General features: G+C 40.0%; 2 non-coding genes across 2 annotated transcripts; both read left to right on the plus strand.

Annotated features, from left to right (window-relative positions):
- Positions 1-12,143: 12,143 nt before the first annotated feature.
- Positions 12,144-12,215, plus strand: TRNAD-GUC (transfer RNA aspartic acid (anticodon GUC)). Its single transcript has one exon. It is a non-coding gene; the product is annotated as a tRNA-Asp (tRNA).
- Positions 12,216-12,497: 282 nt separating this feature from the next.
- On the plus strand, positions 12,498-12,571 carry TRNAI-AAU (transfer RNA isoleucine (anticodon AAU)). Its single transcript has one exon. It is a non-coding gene; the product is annotated as a tRNA-Ile (tRNA).
- The last annotated feature ends 11,118 nt before the right edge of the window (positions 12,572-23,689 follow it).

Genomic DNA, 23,689 nt, shown 5'->3' on the forward strand with positions numbered 1-23,689 from the left:
TGTTCCTTAAAAACAAAAAACCTCCATCAGTTAACAAATATCAATTTCTGTTTGTGATAAGTAAAATCAAAACGCCTATTTACTCAGCTATATAAAATTACACACCTTGCACTAATGTATAATTGGGGAAATGTATTTCTGCTTAGTTTACTGTACTGTATTAAATGCTATTTCAACATGTAATTTCCAAGTTGTGTGAGATTATTTGGCATCTCAGGCGTAAAAATATTTAGGGCCAGTGTGAATAGGACTGTCCTCATTAATTTGAGATACACACTCAGATTTGATGCCACATATTCATCATTGTCCAGGATTGCCCTCACATAAGCAAAGGTTGATACATTCTTTCCCTTGTTGATTACTCCCAAACTTTTACCATTATAAGGATCCGTTTAGGTGCCTTAAGATAGCGGTAGATATACAAGAACATACATAGTAATTAAGGTTGAAAGAGACACAGGTCTATCAAGTTCAACCCTGCTTTTGATTCACAATTTCTAATTGTGCTTCAATAAGGGGAAAGAATCCTAACAAAATGACTCCAAAATAGGATCAAACTATAATCATGTTATTAACAGTTTTATCCCTTTGCATTCTTCAATTCTAATACAATTTAAACAAAAATATGAAACTGGATAGCACAAATATGGGTGGAAGAACACTTCAGCTTTCTACTTTTTTTAGAAATTGTAAACAAACAATTACAAATCTTTATAACATTACTGGTGCGCTGCCATTTCTTTTTTATGCATGTATTATTGGATTGTTTATTTAGAGGACAACCCCTCAAGGTTACAGCACCCCTCTTTCTGATTGTGCTTTGCCCCCTGAATTTCTTTATATCTAGATTTCAGTTCGTCATACCACATGTGCTGTGTCAAGCGTTTCTTTCTACAAATCAATACTTCATTATATACAAGAACACAAACAATATATAAGTAGCCCTTACAGTGCCCTTGTTAAAAGCAAGAAGCAGTAGTAACTGTTGTCAAGTAGTTGTAGCTATAGCAGAAAAAAAAGCCTTTATCTTTTTAAAACTTTAACATTGTATTATAATAGAATATCAATTAGTATACAACTTGTTTTAGGATTTTATCAAACAGAAGCTGAAGGACATAAGCCTGTTACAGCAATTTATATGTAAATATATGTTTCCTCAAACAGAGCTGACATTTTCTTAGTGTTGACCCCAATCATTATAATGACTACACTGGACATAATAATACTACTCTTAAAAATCATTATCCACTTCTCCTCATGCGTCAAAGGGGCTAACATATTTTAGTTTAACTTAATCAGATTATATAATATAATAAAAAATATAAATATATGTGAGATGGACACATTTTGGCATGGACCTAGAAAAAAAATCCAAATAAATGAACTAAAAATTAGGCACTAGCTGCAAATGTTAATTACGCCATATCAGCCTACATATCTGCTTGGTGGTAGCTTTGTAGATCATATGTTCATCGATTGTCCCCCCTCTATATTGTTATGGTGTTCACTTAAAGAGTGGCTGGCAACAGGACATTATTTAATACTATGCCTACTTGAGCACAGCTGAGAAATGCTAAAGGACCTGTCTCACTTACGGGTAGCAATGTATTTAGAACTACACACAACAGTACAATATCTGCACATCAACCAAGTTGCTTCAGCAGTACAGATTGCCTTCATAAAACTTTAATATATAAAGAAAAAAATAAAATATGATTGAACAGAGTAATAGTCCACCTGAGTCATAATAATCCTGATGTTTATCCCTAGAAATTAATTATGATTCAATTAGGTCATCTTAAATTAAATTCCTGACAGGCTCCCTTGGCAAATCAGTTCTTTCCAAGGTCAGTTCGGACAAAATTACAACTACATAGCTTGACTTGCATCTAACTTGGGCAGCATAAGTCTCCTCCAAGGAGAAGAGTGAATTTAACAAGCAATTTCTACCAATTCAGAGGTAGGGACACAAGATTTATTATAACTGCACCCTAATCTTCTACTCAAAAGATCTATACATTACACACACATATATCACTTAAGATTCACTATACTGTGCCTTGATGTGACAAATGATCTTGTATTGGGTGCTTTGGCCGAAATATAGTAATAACGTCTCACGGTTACTTAATGTACCGTATTGGCTCGGATATAGGCTGCACCCGAATATAGGGTGGAGGAAAGAGGAAAGGTTTAGCTAGTCCTGACCTTGTGCAGCCTAACAGATTTGCCCGCTTGAGTGAAGATGTTGGGTGCATCAGCTCAGGAGTAGCTATACTGGAGGAAGCTGTTCCTTCTAACAGCCGAGGGAACAGCCCCTCTAGTATGAGTGGGGTTGAGAGCGTAAGAAAGGCTAGACAGGTTGTGGTGGTAGGGGACTCTATTATTAAGAGAGTAGATAGGGTAATCTTCCGCTCTGATAGGCTGTCTCCCGGGTGCTCGGGTCCAGCATGTTGCTGACAGAGTGGATGGATTATTGGGAGGGGCTGGGGAAGACCCGGCTGTCATGGTCCATATTGGTACCAATGACAAAGTCAGTGGAAAATGGAAGGTCCTAAAGAATGATTTCAGGGAATTAGGAGATAAACTGAAGAAAAGGACCTCCGAGGTAGTATTTTCAGAAATATTACCTGTGCCACGCGCAACAGTAGAAAGGCAGCCGGAGATCAGGGAGGTAAATGCGTGGCTAAAGTTATGGTGTAGGAAGGAGGGTTTTGGCTTTCTAGAGCACTTGGCTGATTTTGCGCTTGGGTACAATCTTTATAGCGGTGATGGATTGCACCCAAACGGAAGAGGGTCTGCTGTGCTAGGGGAGAGGATGGCTAGAAGGCTGGAGGGGTTTTTAAACTAGTGGTGGGGGGGGGGGGGGACACAGATCTTGAAAATGGAGATGGGCAGAAAAAGGAGCAGAAAGGAGAGGGGCTTCATATCAGAACAAGGGGGGTGGAGATGGGGGAGGGGCAAGATCAGAACAGAGGAGGTATGTATTAATAAAAATTCAAGAGACTCAGGGTAATATTAAATGTATGCTTGCTAATGCAAGGAGCCTAAATAACAAAATGGGAGAACTAGAGGCAATAACATTCACTAAGCAGTATGATATAATAGGCATAACAGAAACATGGTGGGATGAGACCCATTACTGGGCAGTTAACTTAAAGGGTTATACGTTATATAGGAAGGACAGAAAAAGCAGGAAGGGAGGAGGCGTATGCTTGTATGTTAACAACGAGCTAAAGTCAAATATTAAGCATCTTGAAGGCGACAAGGGATTTGTGGAAGCTTTATGGGTAGATATCAACTTGGGGCAAAAAAAAGGAAAATAACTACTGGTTGGGATATGTTATAAACCACCTAATGTTAATAATGATGAGGAAGAGCAGCTGTTAGAGCAAATTGAGAAAGCTGCACATCTGGGTAGCACGTTAATTATTGGAGATTTTAATTACCCGGACATAAATTGGGATAGAGGGACTAGTAGTTCTGCAAGGGGATTGAGGTTTTTGAACCTGTTAAATGACACATTCATGTCACAACTGATACAAGCACCAACTAGAAAGGATACTTGTTTGGATCTGGTGATAACAAACAATGTTGATCTTGTGTCTAACAATCACGTGGGGGAGCACTTGGGTAATAGTGATCACAATATGGTCTCTTTTGAAATAAACTCAAAAAGAAATTGCCCATGGGGAATACTAAAACGTATAATTTTAAGAAGGCCAATTTCAATAAGATAAGGGCAGCTTTACAACTTATTGACTGGCAAAAACTCTTCAGGGATAAAAATACTGAGGAAAAATTTAGTATTTTCAAACAAATATTAGCAGGGTACACTTCTCAGTATGTACCACTAGGAAACAAATATAAAAGAAACAAATTGAAACCGATGTGGCTTAGTGGGGATGTTAAGCAGAAAATTAAAAATAAGAAAATGGCTTATACAGCATTTAAATCAGACGAATCAGAGGCATCCTATATAAGATATAAGGAAGCCAATAAAGCATGCAAAAAGGTGGGCTAAACTAGAAAATGAGATGGTGATTGCCAAAGAGAGCAAAACTAACCCCCAAAAATTCTTTAAGTACATCAATTCATTAAAAACAGAGAGGGGAGTGTTGGTTAAGGAGGACCAGGAAAAAGCAGAAACGTTAAATGACTATTTTTCCTCAGTATATATTAAGGAGGAACCTATGGCAATGGATATACATAGGACCACTGAGAAAATTGCTAACAGCAATCACACTCCTATCATGCCAAGTCAGCCAGTACAGGCTGGTACAGGGTGGCTGTAATTGATGTGCACACCCCATACTGCTGGCAGCATCAATACACAAGGGGGGCAGCTAGCTATGTTTCAGCATGTACTGGCTGACTTGGCATGATAGGAGTGTGATTGCTAACAGCAATCACAGTCCCATCATGCCTAGGTTCCAGCACTTACTCATTCATTCACAGATTCATTCTCTCAATCACACATACTCATTCAAACACCCTCCCCACCCCCTTACCTGCACTGCAGCTCCTCGATGCCGCTCACAGGCTTCAGCAGAGGGCGCGGCCTCCCTCTGCGTTCTCTGGTACTGCACAGAGGAAGCAGGATGTGATGTAATGTCACGTGAACTCTGCTGGGTTCTGGTTCCTCTGTGCAGTACAGAAGACCCTCCCACAGGTAAGTAGCAGGGCTCGAGGTGCGGACCGCGTAAGATCGGTTGCCCTGGCAACCGATCTTACGCGGGCCGCACCTCGAGGTCTCGCGGGCCGCATTTGCAGCGTTTCTATTGGGGTGGGATTTCTTAATTATCGCCCCCCCGCATGAGTTACTGGGGGGGGGGGGGATCTGTCCCCCCCGGTTCCTACGCCCATGAGGACAATAAGGATGTGGAATTCTCTGCCTGCAGAGGTAGTTTTATCGGAGTCTGTACAGACGTTTAAACAGCAACTGGATGGATACCTGGAAAAACATAATATTCGGGGATATAATCTTTAATTATGGGGAAACAGTTTATTGATCCAAGGAGAAATCTGATTTTGGGGTCAAGAAGGAATTTTTTTTCCCTGGTTAGGATCAACAGCAACAAATTAACAGATATAGGAAAGGCTGAACTTGATGGACGCATGTCTTTTTTCAGCCTATGTAACTATGTAACTATAGGCCGCACCCTAAAAGTTTGGTGCTTTTTTAAAGAAAAAGTTTTTTTAATAGATATGCTGCCACTCTGTCCCCCCCAGATATGCTGCCACTGCCCGCCCCCCCCCCCCGAGATATGCTGCCACTGTCCCCGTCCCCCCCCCCCGACTTACCAGAGCAGACTCCGGGGTGTCTCGCGGGGCCCATCTACGCAATACAACTTCCGGTGCCGGCACTCAGCAGATGTGCCAGCACCGGAAGTTGTATACGTGTATTGCGTAGATGTCCCCCGCCGGCCCCGCAAGACACCCGGGAGTCCGCTCTGGTAAGTCTTGGGGGCAGAGGTAAAACCCATCGTGCGGACGTTCACCGGCTGCGGCGATGCGCATAAACGACCTCCGCTGCCGGCACGTATGCACGATGTGCTTTAAACACTCTCCCTTGCCGGGACTCCCCTCGTGGGAATTCCCGGCAAGGGAGATTGTTAAAGCACATCGTGCAGACGTGCCGGCAGCGGAGGTTGTTTACGCGCGCGTCGCCGCAGCCGGTGAACGCCTGCGCGATGCGCTTAGACAATCTCCCGTGCTGGCACCCCCCCGTGGGAAGTGCTGGCAGGGGAGGCTGTCTGAGCGTATCAGAGAGTAGGATACGGGTCCCCTGCACCGCTGCGGGGGATCTGTATCCTAACCCTGCTGCCTGCCCAGCGCCCGGAACTGCATGTCCCGGGCATCGGGCGCTAGACCCCGAATATAGGCCGCACCCCCACTTTAAAGACTTAAAGTGTGGGGGGGGGAAGTGCGGCCTATATTCGGGCCAATACGGTATTTACTGTTGAAAAGAAAGTGTGTAGGATTACAATCTTGCTGCAAAAAAGGTGTGATTTTACAACCTCCTTTAGATATAAAAAAGTAAATCGGTTAAGTGCTTTTCACTTTAACAGCCGTTGTTAAGCTAAGTACTTTTCACTTTAGCAGCTTATATCATTTGACAAACATCAATAGAAAGAAACTGGATTTACAGATCAATATTAAGTAAAAATAATGTAATAAGGTAATTTTAATATTACGGTACAATAAATAAAATTACCTTATTACATTATTTTTACTTAAACTGAAGAGTCTTTACAGCCAGAAAACATTTTTTCTATTTCACAGATCAATATTAATACATAATACAATAAATTGCAATTGTCTGATAATAAGGTCATCTTTCTGATTTTTCCACACAAGAATCAATTTTACGGAATTGATAAACATCTGATTTATCCATTTATCTGTTGTCTACTCAGAAGAATAATACAGAGCTCACTTTTTTACAATGTACAAGCCCATTCACGCAGCTGGACGTCCCCCATAATACACATTCAACTGATTTGCAAACTCCCAGTTTAGAGAATAAACCCAAAAATATTGCAGCAAGGTTTTAACTTACCAATGTTAGGCTTTGCTATACATTTTAGCCTCAAGTTTCATGATATGCAACAAATTAGTAATTAGAACTACACTAAGCACCCAATCAACTGAAGGTTTTTATCGAGTTAGTAAGATTTAGGTCTTAAAAGTCCACTTATAAAAAAAATAATCACACTCAGTAGTACATCAAGCAGATAAACGGTTGGAGATTTGGACATTCAATAATAGTAGTAATTATATTTCCAAAGCCATACAGTAACATTCACACACTAATGCTAACTCTATACAATAACACACATGCAGCACTAAGAGCGTTCACCATAGGATTCCCCTTATTGTTATACAGAAGAACCCTACAGTGGAACTGTTGTACAGGGTAACCCTATTAGTGAGGTCTTCAGGGGCATTACAAGGGTTCCCCTGGGGACATAAATTACCTTCAAAGTAACCCCTCCTAAAGTCAGATCTATAGCTAAAAGAAATGTAAAAGGTCTCTTTCTCATCATCTATAATCCACCCTACTTAAACTTACACATGTGGGGCATTGCTGTATACCTTCGTGTCCGTCTTCGTGGGGAAGCAAATTTGGCGACAGGATTTTAAAAGGTCCGTACGAGCAACTCTATTGGTCGCTGGCAGGGGCCTCCTCTGCCATCAACCAATGAAGTGCACCTGCACTTCTGTGGTTGATGGCAGATGAGCCCCCTGCTGGTGACCAATAGAGTCGCTCGTACACACTTTGAACATCCTGGTGCAGCAACATGGCAGGAGGAGACCACGGCCCTTTAACTCCTGACGGGGAACTTGGCCTGTCTCCGTGTTCCAAGAGCTAAAGGTCTTTAACTCCTGACGGCAAACCTATGGATTTCCACTCCTGCTAACCCCTGCCATGCTGCGTACATAAGGTAGGCTAGATGGGGAAGGGACCAGGGAGATTAGTAAACGAATACAAACACGAAGATTCTTAGTGTTGTGTGTCTTCGTCTTTGTACACATTTTGCCGCAGCCATATTCGTATGTTCGGTATTCGGGCTGAACAACGAAAACACACCCTCAGTGTTCCACCATGAGTTGGGTTGTTTTCTTTTTATGGGGTGCTTTAAAGATTTGTGACCACTATGGAAGTTAGAATTCCAACACACCAAATAAAAAACACAAAAACTGGAGATTGAACAAAGTGTTCCTCATCTTGTAATATCTGCCCTATCAGTGCCAAAATAGATAAACATTCTAGGCATATAAGGTGGTTTCCAAATCAGTACAAGTTAAATACTGGTGTGTACAATGTATTTACATTTCAAATTATGAAGTAGTGTTTTCATTTAAAAAAAAAAAAAAAAAAAAACATACTAAGTAAGGTTTTTCTCAAAAGAAAGCAATACTTGTGCTAAAAAAAGAAAAAACAATTATATTATATTTTGCGTGGGTGCACAAACTAAGAAAGACGGTTGGAGATATTCAGTCTTTTCATATAGTATAAAACAGCCATAATCCTAAAAGCGTTTAGTCCAACAACAAAGCAATAAAGTTCTCTATCAGCACTTTGTTTTGGAAAACACAGCAAAAATCAATCATGCTACAAAATCCTGGATGTGTGTGTTTCCAGTTTGCGGAAACCAAAAGCAAGTGGAAAATGCACAATGGAAAAATGTATCATGTACTATAATAATATTGTAAGACCCAATAAACAGATAACTGTCATATGCTGCTGTATTACTTATATCCTCCTTATATACTGTAATCTAGGTTATATATGAAACAGATATTGTAATTAACAAATAATGATGCCATGCAGTATCATTCGGCAGATGTACTCATAACAAATGAAAATATGCCCACTTACCATGACATTCTTGGAAAAGATTTAAATAGAAGAGCAGCCAAACATGGCATTTCCCATTGCTAATCATTGTGAAGCGTCCAAAGAAATCCTTTCGTAGAAAAAAAACCTGATTATGTAGAAGTGGATTTTGACTCTTTATGTTTCTTATTGCTTCTTAAGACACCCAGCATTGTGTTATAAGCCCTCTTCTATAATCAGCATCCACACTGCTGCCGAGACAGAAAATGCACATTGTGAAATGCTTTTATGTATGACAAGTGTAAAGGGGAGACAAAAATTATGCCCCAACCATGCATGAGCTAGTGAAACCAGCTGCGACTGCCTTCTACTAAATTCATTATATGTCAATAAATGCAGAAGGGTGATGGGGGATGGGATTCGATGCTATTAGCTCCTGCTATGGTAGCTGAGTAGGTTCAATTTTCTCACAAGCTTTACATCTTTCAGAAAGCAATGAAGGAAGAACGTAATACATATTAAGGCTGACACAAAATGCATAAAAAAGCAAATAAAGGCAAATAGATGGAGCTTACATTGCCTATAACGCACTGTATGGTAGCCGCAGGTAAAGCTTTAACAATCATCCATTAGATGTTTCGAAGTAAGGTGCAAAAAATGTTTGTTTGTGTTTTTGGATAAAAGAGTATGTGGGAGTAAATATTGTTTGCAGTATTCATACCATTACTATAGGTTGACATGAATACGGAACTGCATGGTGGTGGATGAATGGAACGGACTTCCAGTAGAAGTGGTAGAAGCTAATACAGTGAGGGAATTTAACCCCTTAAGGACAATGGGCGGTCCCTAAACCCATTGAAAACAATGCAACATGTACGGGCTTTGTCATTAAGGGGATAAACATGCGTGGAATAGGCATGAAGCTATCTTGAATATAAGACAAGACCTATGACTGAATAAGGTCTGAGCCTCTGCAGACCAGGTGGGCCAAAATGGTTCTTATCTGCCATCAAATTCTGTTTCTATTTTACCTACAAGGGTGCGTGGGCAGTAGAATGGTGTCCCAATGCATGAATGCTAAAAAACACCCCTTTGCACATGCACAGTACGCAGAATATGCTCAGAATATTGAATATCGAAGAAAATCTGCCGGCGCTTTATGAAGTAATGTAAAATAAAAAAGACTTGTAGGTACGATGTAGAAGATGGAATAGAGGAACACATTGAGTTTAAAATGGTTGAGCATAGGTAATGCAGACAAGGAGCTTCTCCAGATTTTCACATCAATTAGCTACAGACCGTAGCTACCTAATCAGGCTCTGTCATCAATTTGGCTTGTGAACAAGGTTTGAAATGTAATTGTGTGGTCTGTACAGTGTCCTTTTTAGGCGTGCTAGAAGAAAACAAAAACCAGAGCTGACAGGCCCACAAGGGGAAGTCCCCAGGTGTGGGTATAAATTAAATTCTAGATACAAACAGCTGCTTTTTATCCATCGGACAAAGTAGACATTTACCCAAAGGCTTCGCAACAAATAACACAGACAGGAACTCATCAAAGTAAATGTTTGTTGACAAGTTACAACAGAAGAGCCCTGAGATGAGTGCAGAAATAGGTAGCAAGAGAATTTGTGACAAACATAACACTAAATGTCTAATGAGCTCCAATGACTTAGTGCATATGACTGTCATAAATTAGGGTTTTGCTTTATGTACTAAGTTTAGTATAGAGTGGAAATTAACCATTTGCCAGTGGTCTACAGCTAGGGATGGATTAATGGTGGATCACATGGAGCAATTTCTCCAAGGTTCTATTGTTCTGAGTGGTGGAGATAGGACTGGGTCCTGCAACATGAGGCTATCATCCTCCCTCACTGACACTGCATGCCCTGGAATAACATCATTTGTCAGCAAGCAGTGTCAGTGAGGGAGGATGATAGCCACATTTTGCGTCAGGGAGCTGCAGGTCATGAGGAACATTAAAGAGGGAAGTGGAAGATGCAGTAAGTACTATGTGTATGCATATATACTATGTGTATATATAATATATTTATATTAGACATGTGCCAATGGGCCAAAAACAATTCCGACAATGAATTTCAGTCCCTGCCCATTTGGTCCGGCATTTTAAATTTGGGAACAAAATTTGTTGCCTGGTACCCACATTTACTCTAACTCCCTCACAGACTCTTGTTCACTCTCTCTCATGCTCTCTAAATGTTTCCCTACCTTCACTGACGACCACTTTCACATCATCTTCGTCTTCATCATCTTCTCCCTTCTCTTCATTTTTTATCTTCATTCTGGTAGCTTCATCCACACCTCTGCGGACATAACCCGGTGCGAACTTCCGCCAAAATGGTGGTGCTTGCTGTGTTGTCATCTCCCCGATCCTAAAATCAGGCAAGAGAATGTCACTATCAAGCATGAGTAACACAATGACACACTGTATGGCATTTACAATACATGTTTAAGGGAGGCTACAGCCAATTAATTTTTAAGCAAATTCCTCCTTCTACTCAATGTATGCATGTTTTATAATACATGTTCTATAATAGCCAAACAAATACGTGTGTCTATAATAGGCCACGATTACCAATAACCATGTGTTGTGTTAACAATTTGGTAGATTTAGCTAATGGTAAGCAATACAGTCATGTTAGGATTATATATTATTATTATATTATTAGCAATATATATAGGCATGTAGTGTGACATAAGGTAGGTGCTTTTAGACAGTATTTGCTAGATGTGCTGTGATTGTTTGCTTTGTTTGTACACATTAGTTATGTCAGCAGTACCCTAAAATCTTCATTTATATGCTTTAAGCCTGTGCTGGTATATTTTTAATTTATACTTGAAGGTTCTGACTAGACCCTATCACACAGCTGCCTCATTAATTGGAGAGCCATACTTTACAGTATGCAACTGACCAGCAGGCTGTTTTCATCCTTTTTAATTTGTTGCTCACTTTGTACCTTTGTGGCATGTTTTATTACTGATGCAAGCAATTTGTGTATTTGTATTCTGGAGAGAAACAAAAAAGCAAACTGAACAAAAATATAACCAAAGTGCTATATGCAAGTTTTTGCCCAATTTGATAAATCTAGTTCATCTTGATTCACAACCTCTTAAAGATTTGTTTCCATTAGCGAGGTGCACAAAACGATGCCTAATGCCTCCAGTGAGCCCTATGGAAGTGGTAAATTCATTTTAATATTAAGCATTTACACATGCCGGTGATAGGTGGCGCTGTTTATAACATTTTACCAGTGCGCAATACATTGAGTATAATATACCGTTTAAATAGCTAAATGTTAAAATATACATAAATATTGATGATTAAAAACAAAAATAAAAAGTAAACTTATGAGCAGCATAAAATAATTAAAAACAAACACTCCACCCAGGTTTTAAATAAGGTACGGTATTGCTGAAGAAAAACTTGCATTTGTGTTATTTCTTACACTGTAATTGTGAATCATCCCAGAGCTACAGAGATACCTTCTGCCCTAACAGTTAAATTAAAATGCAAGAACAAAATGGACTCATACAGCTGCATACATAGATTTGAAATATAACTAGTTTGTTAAAATCCAATTATAGTCTGAATAAGGTGGCTAACTGACTAATGCATAGAATATTTAGTTCTATCCTACAACTTGGTAAAGCTACTGCAAGGAATGATATCATAAAAGTTTAAGCAGAGACAAGACGATATTGAGCACCCCAATCGCACGCTACTCACCAGCTATTTTACATATATTTATGCTCGGTGCAGTGGCGAGACCTTCGTAGCTTATCCTCGTTAGTATAGTGGTAAGTATCCCCGCCTGTCACGCGGGAGACCGGGGTTCGATTCCCCGACGGGGAGGCTTTGTTTTTTAATTAATTAAATCCTTTTACATTGTGTAAATGCGTGTTAACTGGAATTACATTGTGTGAATGCATTACTAATGCACCTTGGTAAATATTTATACGACCCATCTTTTGTTTGTATAGTGGAGGAAAAACTTTGCTGCGTGGAACATGATATTTTATACAATTAAGCAAAACCACAGTTTTATGAGCCCCAGTTGTTAGAACTAGTTAATGACCGACAGAATAAACCTGTGTGCCGTATGTTACACGTTGAATTTGGTACTGCGCAGATATTGGCCGGTTAGCTCAGTTGGTTAGAGCGTGGTGCTAATAACGCCAAGGTCGCGGGTTCGATCCCCGTACGGGCCAGTTTTTTCTTTATTTGTATTTTCAGTTCGTATTCAACATGTTACATACATTTTTAATTTAGAATGTTCGAATAATAGCGTTTAGCAAATGTAAGTGACTGTAATACTTCCAATTAAATTTAAATTTCTGTAAGGCTGGAAAATATTTACAAAAGTAATGGCCCGTACGGGGATCCAAAACGCGACCTTGGCGTTATTAGCACCACGCTCTAACCAACTGAGCTAACCAGCCATTTATGCAAGGCTGCTGAGGGAACTACAACAGGTGGTCACATACATTAATGACTTACCAGGCAATGTCTGTTTTACTTTTAAGTGGAGTTGTGACAGTATCCACTTCTCGGACCTGAAGATTTTCAACGAGGATGATGCCTCCAGGACTGGTTGGGGAGGTCACGGATCTCCCTAACCAGCTCAACAGCAATGTGATTCACCACTAAGCCCCTAAAAAAACAGTAACGATTCTATAGGGAAGGGGGCGAGCGGAAAGGCTGCCTCCCCTGGGCCGATCTTCAAGGGACTGCTGAGGCAGCAGCACGATTGTGCTCTCCCCAACCACCCCTGCTCATCAGGTGCCCGCGTGGGCAATGCGCACCCAGGCACCCTCAGCGCTGGTCTCGGGAGGAGGTGTCCGATGAGCAGGGCTGTTTGGGGATATGATAATCTAACGAACATTAGGGAGTGCGAGGTCTGTCACTTCAGACCTCGGCTACCGTTCTCCCTAACCACCACGCGCCGGCAAATGATGCAGAGTGCCGGGATATGACGTCACCCCTGCACTCTGCATCAATAGCCTGGTGAGTGATGAGGGAGCACTAAAGCAGAGGCCTGGAGTGACAGACCCTGCGCTCCCACCACAGGACAGGGCTATGTATATATGTGTGTGTTTGTAAGAGGGTGTGTGTGTAAGGGCTGTGTATATATGTGTGTGTTTGTAAGCTGGTGTGTCTGTAAGGGCTGTGTATATATGTGTGTGTTTGTAAGCTGGTGAGTGTGTAAGGGTTGTGTATATATGTGTGTGTTTGTAAGCTGGTGTGTGTGAGTATGGGCAGCGTGCATGTGTGTGTGTATGGGCAGTGTGCGTGTGTATGTGTATGGACAGCGTGCGTGTTTGTGTTTATGTGTAAAGGCAGGGGAGTGTGAGGACAGTGAATGTGTATACACGTGTAAATGGGCAGGTGTGTGTAAGGGCAGTGTATCAACATATACACCCTACCAGTCATCAGAAACCCTGCCCAGCATAGCGAGCTGGCCGAAAGAGGACATGGAAGCCACTGATGTAAAGAACTGACAACCTACAGAGCTACAGAGCTTTCCACCTAAAGTCCAACACCACGAAAGAAGATGAATGGGGTCTGGTAAGCGTCAAAGCCACCGCCCTGGATGAAACCCCATCTGGGAGTACATAAGTAAGGTGGCACTCAAGGATGAGCTGCTGAGAGATTGCCTAAACCAGCAACCAGGGGCGTACCTAGAGTATTTGGCACCCATGGCGGATTCTGTATGTGGCACCCACCCCACAAAAAAAAATATGTTGGCAATATTTACTTCACAAATTTGTAAACGTATGTGAACTGGAAAAAAACTACGAATCTGAAAAAAATAAATTATTAACTTATAAAAAAATTAAGTTTACATAACATTTACAGAACAGATATGGTACAGCATGAGCCAAGCATATGGTACAGCATGAGCCAGGCATTGATGTTGGTACATCTTAACTCTCATCACTATACACTGAGCTAGTCACCAGAATGAGGAATCTGCACACACACCAAAGGAACTCAGGTGCTTAACTGTGCCAGGAAGGGCCAGCTCCCCAGTAGAACAAAATAAATAAAGGCTCCAGGCACTTTATAAAGACCTCATTGTGAGGTCGAAACGTTGTTGTCCTTCTCCTTCAATAAATCTGCCTGAGCTGGAACCCTTGAGTGCCTGGAGCCTTTATTTATTTTATACACTGAGCTAGACATTAACGCTAGCGCAGCATCCGACAGAAGCCTAACACAGGCCTGTGGCTTACTGCTGTGGCGCCCACACACTGTGTGATGAAACTCTTTACCAGCGCAGGGGAAACAGTGTGCAAGCTTCACAGTGGTAAGCTGAGGGCTTTTGTTACGCAGCCATCGGGCCACTGTACAAGCAGGTACTGACCAATAAACCGAACATCGTGGTAGTAGACAAGGACCAGAAGACAGCAGTGGTGATGATGATGGATCTCCCTTCAACCAGCCCTCAATAAAAGAATAGCCTTTCTAAACTATTTTGAAAAGGTATGAGAAGACAGTAACAAGGGGCCGCAGTGGTCGCACAGGGCCCCATAGAGGTGCGGGCCTAGTAGCAGCTGCAACTGCTGTGACCCCTGTAGTTACGTGAGTGCATCAAAGAGATGGGGGAAATAAAGAGAAAGAGGAGAGAGGGAGAAAAGGGAGAGAAAGTGAGATGGCAGCAAATATGGGTGACCTGTGATCTATGCCTGCTATGTAGGTACAGTCAACGCATGGTGTATAGTTATGTGCATGATGCGCTCACATGACTCCATCTCAAGGGGTGGTATACAAGGGGCAGAGCTAATGGAGCAGCAAAATCATTTTTTGCCTAGGGTGGCAAAAATCCTTGCACCAGCCCTGCTTTGGTGGATGGTTTTACAGTTTCTGACATCATCTACACTCTAACCTCTGCCCTTGACTCGGCCCAAGGCACCTAGTCGTGAGTCAGAGAGCTCAGAAAGTAGAAATAATAGAACTAGAAATAATAGAGTGAATTATTTTAAGGAGAAAAGTTTTACTTCATGTGGATCAAAATGACTATATATCATCTTGAATTCCATGTTAATTAATGTACCATGCTACATTTTGAATTTAGATCATTGACAGGCTGATGAATCATTCAATGTTATGCAATTCCCTTAATCATATATTTGCATACACAATGCTGCATCTCTAGGGGCATGCAACATATTTAAAAGATGCTGCCACAATCACCTACAGTATTTTGAGGAAGCGACACTAGCAATATCCAGGTACAAAGGCTTTCTTTTATTAAATTGAAATAATACTCATCTGTGTGTTGTAAATTGTTAAAGTGATTGTCTTCTTGCTATTAAAAAGTTTTATGTAAGTAAATGTCTCCTAAATTGAATTGTGCTTAAAATGGAAGTCTCACTATTGGCTGCATAAAATGCCAGAGAGCTCAGGTAATTGAGTAAGAATCTTTATATGGCCTGCAGTGAAGAAACAGATAAAAAACAGTAATACTTGTTTAAGACATCTGTGCCAATATGTCTTATTTTTTCTATTGTAACTGTGAAATACATTTAAGTTATTTATGATGGTTTTATCTCTGGCATTGAATCCAGCCCAATATCTGAGTTGTTTTTATTCAGCCTACATATCACTTTTATAGGCTGCCTGAGATGGAATCCCAGAAACATTTATTTGCATAATCCATGTGTCTACTGATTTTTTTTTTTACTTTGGGGTAAATGGGTGTTTGTGTGTTAAAATGGCTTCATTGTTTATTATTAGAACTGTAACAGATACATCTAGTAGGTGCAGCACACAACATGCTGCAACTAAATAGAATACAATATAAATTAAAAATCAGGTTAAGAAGTCTGTTGCAGTCTTAAAATACAAAACAAAACATGTATGTATATACGGTATACACACACACTCTCTCTCTCTATATATGTATAGTGTGACTGAACGTCCTTAGCACACAATAACAGAAAAGTGACAAGAATCAAACCGGCACAATGAGACTAAAAAAATGTTTCATGCAACTTTATAAAAACCATGTACATACTGACATACACAACTGAAAAAAAAGTATGCTTAATATTATTGCTTATTATAACTAGCATTTCATTTGGAGTAACTTCTACTAACTAATACTATGTAATGCAACAATTTATAATTTATTATGATTTAAAATTCATTGTGATTTTATTGTATTAGTATAAAACAGCATTTTTCCTGGAACATCCTTCCCATACATGGAAGTTGGCAACACTAGTGCAGAAAATGAATTCCACCTTGTTGGATTTACAGAGTGGAAGGATTATTGGCCTCTCTTCTTTGTATTTTTCCTGAGCATCTACCTACATACAGTACTAGCAAATATTACCCTGTTTACATTAATCTGTATAGATCTTCATCTTCACACTCCAATGTATTTTTTTCTCAGTAATCTCTCATTGCTTGATGTGTGCAGTTCTACCACTACAGTTCCTAGAACCCTAGCCACTTTCATTCGTACTGCCAAAACAATTCCTTTTGGAGAATGCATAACACAAATGTTTTTCTTCGCTATCTTTGGGACTTCAGGAGTATATTTATTGGCTGCAATGGCTTATGATCGTTATGTAGCAATCCATTTTCCACTCCGTTACTCACTTCTCATGAATAAACAGATGTGTTTTTGGCTTGTTTTCTCTTGCTACGTGATGAGTCTTATACAGTCATCAGCTGTTATTTCTTCAATCAGTCAACTATGTTTTTGTGCTTCCAGGAATATCAACCACTACTTTTGCGATATTCCACCTCTTCTAAAACTTGCTTGCTCTAACACTACTTTAACTGAAATCCTTGTTTATATATTTGGAGGGTTTGTAGAAGCAGGATCACTGGCTGTCATTTTTGCTTCCTACAGCCTAATTCTATTATCAGTTTTGAGAATTCGTAGCTCTAAAGGACGATACAAAGCTTTTTCAACTTGTGGATCCCATTTTACCTGTGTTACTCTCTTTTATGGTACTGTGGTATTCACGTATATGCGACCCACATCCAATTACTCAAAGGGTCAGGAATGGCTGATTTCCATAGTGTATACTACTGTGATTCCTGCTGCTAATCCAATGATTTATAGCTTGCGAAATTCTGAGGTGAAAGGAGCTTTAAAGAAACTAATGTTTGGAACAATATCGTACAACAAGTAAGCACGGCAATTCGTAGTCCTTTTGAGCATTATTGCTAATAATAATTCTAGGATTTAGATTCCATGTTGTTTTAGGTACTAGATTTTCAGCAGATTTTGGAAAGAGCAGAGAGGGTTACAGTGGGCATTCAAATAATTTTGGGGGATTTTAACTGTATTTTAGATATGAGTATGGATAAAAATTATATAAACGGGAATAAGGCAAATAGAATGATTCTCAAACAAGTTAGGGGACTACATGAGACTACATTAAGTGGTGGGTAAGCAATTCATTTTTGAAAGACTATACTTCTTATTCAAGAGCCCATTTATCGTATTCAAGAATTAATATGATTATGAGAGGTCCTGCTCTAGTAGAAACAAGAATGAAATCTTTCATTTGGTCAGACCATGACATGGTGAATTTAGAAACAAAAGAAGGTCAAATCACCCCGCTCAAATACCATCTGACGATTAGATCAATTGATTTTACAAAACAAAAGAAAATGTTGAATATGTGACTAAAATGTCTACATGTTTCTTTGAGGAAAATATAACAGTAGATTTGGCCACTGTGTACCTACAAAGCAGTTACAAAATCAGGAGAAACTTTAAAAATGTATTATTTTAGACAAAATAGAGCTGATAAAATTCTAACAAATACAGTGAAGGAAAAAATTATTTGATCCCCTGCTGATTTTGGATGTTTGATCAGTCTATAATTTTATTTTAACGGTGAGAGAATCCAGAATAACACATTTCAAATACATTATAAATTGATTTGCATTTTACTCAGGGCATTGAAAATGGGACGTGGATGGGTATTGCAGCATGGCAATGACCCAAAACACACAGCCAAGGAGTGCTCAAGAAGAAGCACATTAAGGTCCTGGAGTGGCCTAGCCAATCCCATAGAAAATCTGTGGAGGGAGCTGAAGGTTCAAGTTGCCAAACTTCAGACTCAAAACCTTAATGACTTGTAGAGGATCTGCAAAGAGGAGTGGGACAAAATCCCTCCTGAGATGTGTGCAAACCTAGTGGCCAACTACAAGAAACGTCTGACCTGTGTGATTGCCAACAAGGGTTTTGCCACCTAGTACTAAGTCATGTTTTGCAAAGGGGTAGAATACTTATTTCACTGAGTAAAATGCAATTTTATTTATAACTTATTGGAAATGTGTTATTCTGGATTTTTGTTGTTATTCTGTATTTCACTGCTCAAATAAAATTATAGACTGATCATGTCTTTGTCAGTGGGCAAACGTACAAAATCAAATATTTCACTTCACTGTAAATTAAAGAAAAATAGAACAGATAATAAAACAGTTAGATTAATTCTAGGTGAAAAAATATATGCCTCCCAGGGAGAGTGGCAGCTTCTTTAATAGATTATATGAAAAACTGTATTATTTGCCTTCTAGTAATGCAGAGTCATCAATAACCAAATATCTCTAAAAAAATAATACTGCACCAATAAGTTTGCAAAGAAAGTCTCTGAATAGTAAAAATACCAAAATAGAATTGAGTAAAATGATTGATAAATTAGCTAAAAGTAAAACTCCAGGGTCTGACGGCTTTGGTAATATTTTCTATAAGTTTATGAAAGCATTAACAATTACCTTTAACCAGGTAGTAGACGGAGGAAGTTCCCTAAAAGAAATGCTGAGGGAAAACGTGTTTTTAAAACAGGGAAAAGATCATGAGAATATGTGAACTATAGGGTTGAGTATATTAAAATCAACTTGAAGCTAGTGGGGTTTCCATATTGCCATGATTCAAACAGAAGAAGCAATACAAGAAGGGTGGTTTACATTGGAATCAAAAATTTGTCACAACAAATAAGAATATGAGAAGTGATTAAACAAAAAGTGAACATTCCCTTACTATGATTAAAAATGTATCTCTAAAGTGAGTGGGAATCCCAGAAAATACTCTATATTAGTGACTTCCAGTATATGTATATAAGAGTTTGCTAACCTTCCCACAAATAAGTAATGCTTTCCAATTACCCAAACAAGAAATATTTAATTACTTGAGAGTTAAAAACTTGGTGAACTCAATTAAAATATTAAATGAAGGTGAGATATATAATTTACTGAAACATATATTTTCCAGTGATCAAAAAAAAAAATACACAACACATAAACATATTATCGGTAAGATCAAAGCAAACTGTAATTACAATTTGGGAAAACTTTACAGTTTGCACAATGCAGGTAACTTAGGTCAGGCATGTTCCCTTAGCATCTGCCAAACCCAGACTCACCCATCAGACTGCAAAACAAAAAGCCTGATTTGTCATTCCACAGAACATGTTTCCATTGTTCCAGAGTCTAGTGGTGGCGTGCTTTACATCACTCGATCTGATGCTTGGCATTGTACTTGGTGATGTGAGGCATGCATTGAGCGGCTTGGCTTTGAAAACCCATTCCATGAAGCTCCAGTCACACAGTTTTTATGCTGATATTAATGCCAATGAACGTTCATAACTCTTCAGCTATGGAATCAGTAGAGCGTTGGTGACTTTTACGCACCATGCGCCTCAGCACTTGGTGACTGTGCTCTCTAACATTACATGGTGTTTTGCTTTGTGGCTGAGTTGCTGCTGTTCCTAAACACTTCCACTGTCCAATAAAACTTATATCAGGGGAATTTATATCAGGGATGAAATCTCATGAACTGACCTGTTGCAAAGGTGGCACCCTATCAATTCACCGGGCTCTTCAAAGCACAAATGTTTGCAAATGCACACTGCATGGCTAGGTGCTTTATTTTATACATCTGTGGCAATGGGTCTGATTTCAGCTTCACCATGTATATATAGGGATATTGTGTATACAATCAACATTATAAACACTTATACATTTGTAAGTACTCTTTTGTGTTGCAGCACAGTACCAACAAACAGTTAAATCCCAGTCTTTAACATATTATAAAGGAGCGCATTAGCCATCAAAGTATGTAGTACCAAGCACACAAAAACAATGTGGTATTACAGCAGGAGTGACGCATACGGTTGAGGGGATCAGATGAGAGATGTTGTCAGGGGTGGGCTGACCTGGGGGACAGGGGGTGAATGGGCCATAATTCTTCAAAAATGACAGTCTCTTTCTCAATTTCTTCAATTTTGGACCAGCACAGGGAGGCAGAAACACAGCGGGGTCACGTAACGCTAGGCTGCTCACAGTGTTCAGGTGAGATAAGAGAGATTGCAAGAGGGAGGGAGCGAATAAGTATGAATATATCTAAGTTAGAATCAGAATGTATATAAAAGTGTGTGTTACATTACATATTAAATTACATATATATATATATATATATATATATATAAAGTACCGTCTGATTCCGCAGCGCTGTTACATTCATTAGAACAATTTATAAACATATACATTAACACATCCAATTGAGGGGAGTGAGACAATTGGAGAGGACTGCTTGGATTGGGATGAGTTGATCTGGTTGCGGTGATGTGTTGAAGCTGTTCAGATGGCTTAATTAGGATGATGGTTGGGAGCACTGTAAAGGAATGTTGTACGCTTCCCTGAACAAGTGGGTTTTCACAGAGGTTTTGAAAGTCACGTAAGAGGCAGAAAGTCTGACGGAACGGGGAACGTGTAAACATGAATATGTATGTGAGCATAATTTCTAGATGAAAGTGTTTGTGTGTTAGCATGGATGTGTGGAATCTCACATCTTTTGTCTATTAAGCAAGAATAGAGCATCCTTAAATGTGTGATCTGACCAAGTACACATATTTAAAATTAAGATTGAAGCAGAGACTCGCTGTTCCCACAGAAATCTTCTAGTGCTACCACCACAGCAAAGGATTCTGGTTAGGCATGAACAAATTAGGTTAACAATGATCACTTGATCACCTTTGCCTCAATATCTACTTTATAAGGGGTCCATGTATAAAGTGGATATAGAGGACAGTATCCTTTGCAGTGGATGGCTCAGTAATAGACACAATATGTGGACAATGTTCAGGCTAGAGTTTGACCATTTTGAATGCATGTATTGTGTTTAGAATGCCAAAGATGGTGTATGCAGTAGTCCGAAATGGATATTGTGGTCAACCACTACGTGCCTTTTTAAATGTACTATTTTCATTTTACATCATGAAAGTTACTCAAGCAATGATGAGACGCCAAACTATTAAGTGCTTCTTTTTGAGGCCAGAGTAAAATATTGTTTGTTGTGACCTCTGTACTCTGTGGCCTCTACCACTTTCTATGGGTATTCTGTACTTCCTAGTCACACAGTAAATAAATTCAGCTTTTTAGGCAATGCCACTGCATGGTAGGTAAGTGTCTCTGTAATCACAAGGAGCGAGTGTTCAATCTTTTTTCTCTACAGATAACGCCTTCAGTATTTTTCCTCAAACATAGTCACTGTTTATGCTTCATGTGAAACAATCCTAGCCATTCACATCCAAAGTCACACAGTACTTGATTCACCAAAACATCTCCAACCGTCTCAAAGTTTGTATCTACAGAATCAATACTACTCTGAACAACAAATATACTATATATTTATCAGGATTTGCTATAATAGACATAAGCATCCACAGGAGGAAGGCAAGTAGGACACCCCCAGGATTTACACTTGCCCTTTAAAAAACTTCTTCATGCTGCATTCAGATGAAGTCAGCACTGTGCATGTAAAGTGGCAGTCCAGCCACCAGGAAAGGTAAGAAAATTGTGTATATAACAGAAATAGATGGAGGATGACAATACATAAGGGGAAACAGGATGGCAGTGATGGAGGTCAATATAGGACACAAAGGGCTGAAAGAGATGGCAGACATGGATGAATATAAGACTTATATTCCTCCATACCTGCCATCTCTTCCCCCCTTATGTCTTATAAAACATAAAGGAGAAAAAGATGGCAAGCACAGAGGAATTGAAGACATAAATGGGAAAGAGATGGTGGGCATGGAGCAATATAAGGCAAGCGGGAAAGAGATGGCAGCGTTGGAGGAATATAGGACTTATAGGACGGATTTCCGCTACCGTTTACCCCTGCGATAATCCGTAGGTTCGCCGTCAGGAGTTAAAGACCTTTAACTCTTGGGGCGGGGAGACAGGCCAAGTTCCCAGTCAGGTGTTAAAGGGCCGTGCTCTCTCCTGGATTTCCTCGTATCTTTCCAACATATACTTCTCTGTGTCTTTTGCTGGCGACTCCTCCTCTTCAATGCCTCTGTCTGTTGGAGTACCTCAGGGTTCTGTCCTGGGTCCTCTATATTCTCCATCTATATTTCCTCACTTGGAAAACTTATCAACAGCTTTGTCTTCAAATACCACCTCTATGCAGGTGACACAGAAATCTATCTTTCCACCCCCAATCTCTCTGCATCTGTCCTCTCCCAGATCAGCAGCTGCCTATCTGGCATCTCCTCCTGGGTAGCCTCTCACCACCTCAAGATAAACATGTCTAAGACCGAGCTCTCTCTAAATCCTGCCACAACCAACTACGCAACATTTCCAAAATTCGTCCATTCCTGACTGCCAGCATCGGAGTCAACTAATCCACTCCCTCGTAATCTCCTGTCTAGACTACTGCAACAACCTACTTACCGGTCTCCCTCTCTCCCGACTATCTCCCCTCCAGTCTGTCCTCAATGCCTCTGCCAGACTAATCTATCTCACCCGAGTCCCTCCACTGGCTTGCATCCATAGCAGAATTAAATTCAAAATACTAACTCTATCATACAAAGGTCTCACTAACACCACTCCCCTCTACCTATCCTCCCTCATCAGCAAATATACTCCAGCCTGCCCTCTAAGATCCAACAATGACCTGCGGGATTGTTGGATCCTGCTGGAAAAGGACCTCTTGTATCTGTAGGTCAATTGCTGTATTGTACTTGTCGTTATCTGTAAAATTTTCATCTTGTATAGCGCTGCAGAATCTGTTGGCACTTTATAAATAAAGTATAATAATAATAATAACTCTTGGAGCGGGGTGACAGGCCAAGTTCCCCGTCAGGAGTTAAAGGGCCATGCAATTGACTCTACTGGTCACCTGCAGGGGCCTCCGCTGGCATCAACCTATTGTTTTTCAGGGTTTAGGCTAAGCATCTTAGGAACTAAGGCCCCTTCACTTAAACAGTGAAGGGTAATGTTAATTCTACAGCATACAAACACATTATAGATATGTGTATGCTTTCAACTTTGTGGCACCAGTTTGAGGAAGATCA

Source organism: Sceloporus occidentalis, unplaced genomic scaffold (assembly GCF_023333645.1).
Source record: "Sceloporus occidentalis isolate IW3139 unplaced genomic scaffold, rSceOcc1.0.p SCAF_37, whole genome shotgun sequence".
Classification (NCBI taxonomy): Eukaryota; Metazoa; Chordata; class Lepidosauria; order Squamata; family Phrynosomatidae; genus Sceloporus; species Sceloporus occidentalis.